Below are 2,499 nucleotides of genomic sequence, written 5' to 3' on the forward strand. Positions count from 1 at the left end.
CAGTGTAAGCGTTGCACATCATGTTTTACTCACAGGGGAGTCGGATTGGTATGTGTAGTATAAATTGGAGGCAAACCTGGAATATTTTTCTGCTAGTGCTACGTTTTTGTATGCTTCATTTTCCTCACCAGATATAATCTCTTCTGCGCAATGATCTAAGCAAGCCAAAAAAGTATGCAGTGGAACAGCAGATTGGTGGTTTTGTTCTGTACTATAATTCTACAGCATAATTTAAGAAATGGGGGCCACAACAACAATAAAATTAGACTGTCCTTGATTACGTAAAGCAAGAATATATATGGCTATTCAAAGTCTTCATTCGGCTTCATCTTATTGCCCTTGGAAAGCTTGAAACTTGGTCAAATGTGATGCTTAATCCTGGTATCTTCGAAAAAGTATGGCTAGCACTGCAACTCGGCTGATTTGGCTGACAGTTTCCTATAATACAAGCCTCATCTTTGTTTAATCCTCGACCAATCGTGTTAAAAGCAAGGGGTCGAGCAGGTAAAAATATGGGTTCAGTTCTGGTTTGGGCTCCATAATTTTGTTCCAGTTCAGTTTGGAATAAACCAAACCCCACCCCCAACTGGTTCGGTAAGTGAGAACTTGGTGCGAAAAAAATTAAACTGCGTACTTCAAAATGACCATAACTAAAGAACGCGATGTTGGTTCATTCAAAAACGCCTTTGAAATTTTGGTGCAAGCTAGTAGGCTGGATAATATGGAAAAATGATTATGTAGTTGCGGCGTACAAGGATACTTTCTTGCCCAGCCCTGGTAACGTCACAGGGACTTATTTATGCGATTAACCACTACCGACCAAAGCCACCACTAAGAACGAGGACTTCGCGATATTCAGTGGCGTAGCGGGGGGGGGGGGGGGGGTTGGAGGGTTTAACCCCCACCCCCCGAAATTTTTATTGAAGGCAGGCTGAAAGCAGCCGTATCCGCATTAGACAAAAACAAAGCCCTTCGATTTGACTTTGTCAGCTTCAAATGCAAACACACGTTACCTAGTTTGCCTCCTTGAGAGCGCCTGCTTACTTTGCACACATTTCCCCGTCATTTAGCTAAGTAAGTTTGGTGTTTCCTTTACTTTGCTATTTCGAAGGGTGTGACTCTGAGGGTGCACTGTAGTAGGTGCACTGGTTTTTTCATTATGCTGTCGCTTGCAGAGGAACATGAGCGTGGTGTTGGTCCACTTTTGGTTTGACGCTTATTTGAGTAGGGGTCCGTGACTCCCACCGTCTTTCATTGCTTTCCCTGCTTGATCTTTTAATGCGTAGCATCCTTTGCCGAGTACCCATACAACCAGGACCGTGTAACGCCTTGAATTGGAACAAAAATGCAGATTTTGCGGAAGTAACAAATATAATTTTTATAATGACAAAAATGTCGATAACTGGTCGCACAGAATTTTGAAAAACCAAAATATAGGAAAAATAGAAAAAAATAGCGAGAATGTTGAACCGTGTGACGTCCTGCATTTACAGAAAAATGCTGATTTGGCAAATAACATATATAATTGTTATAATAGCGTAAATGGGGATAATTGGTCCCATAAAATTTAAGAAAACCCAAAAATAAGAAAAATTGAAAAAATTGCGAAAATGGCGAACTGTGAAACGCCCTGTATTCCCACAAAAATGCAGAGTCCACGAAAGTAACACTTACTATCGTTATAATGCCGTAAGTGGAGATAATTGGTCGAACAGAATTTTGACAAACCAGAAAATAAAAAAAAATTAGAAAAAAACAGGCCATTTCCACAACGCGACACCTAAGGAGGACGCTTGCAGTGTATAACTGTATTCAAAGATTGTAAGTCTCTCTTGCCACACGGCGCGCGCTGATTGGGCGCCGGAGAAGCGCCGGTGGGAGGAGCAACCGCGTGCTTGCTGGGGCGTTGGCGTCTTCTCTTGCGTTAAACTGGATTTATGCAATTTGCATGCCCAATCTGCCCCAGTTTGGGGTCGTGGCAGGGGTCAACGCAAGCGCAGTGCAATGCCCGCGCCTCACCCTGGGAGCTCGTCCTTGGTGATCAACGAGGCCCTGGAACCAGATAAGTGTGCCCTTTCTTACGGACCACCCAACCCGATCAGGCCTAGCGCCGAGAGCCCGTGGGTATTTGAGTGTAACACAAATTATAACCCGTGTACAATCAGCTTCTGCTTGTGATTGACGATTGCTGAGGCGGGCAGGGAGCATTCTACAGCTCTTTAAATAATGTTAGTTTATTTTGAACCTTATTCATTGTACACTTTTTTTTAGTACGCGTTACGATCTAACGCGAGGCGTTGGAGAACGATTGTCCCGGTGCTTTAGTACCGCGACTACAGGAGGCGCTGACGGCCAGAACGCCTAAAATGCTTCGCCCCTAAACGATGGCGAACCGTGTAACACCCTTCCTTTACACGAAAATGCAGATTTAGCGGAAGTAACACCTGTAATCGTTATAATAGCGTTAATGGAGATAATTGGTCGGACAGAATTTAGAAA

General features: G+C 43.6%; 1 pseudogene; it reads right to left on the reverse strand.

The window, feature by feature from the left end:
* Positions 1-1,939: 1,939 nt before the first annotated feature.
* LOC144156391 (U1 spliceosomal RNA) lies at positions 1,940-2,070 on the reverse strand (annotated as a pseudogene).
* Positions 2,071-2,499: the final 429 nt, after the last annotated feature.

The sequence above is a fragment of the Haemaphysalis longicornis genome, unplaced genomic scaffold, assembly GCF_048455015.1.
Source record: "Haemaphysalis longicornis isolate Haplotype H1 unplaced genomic scaffold, Haemaphysalis longicornis Haplotype H1 scaffold_1, whole genome shotgun sequence".
Taxonomy (NCBI): Eukaryota; Metazoa; Arthropoda; class Arachnida; order Ixodida; family Ixodidae; genus Haemaphysalis; species Haemaphysalis longicornis.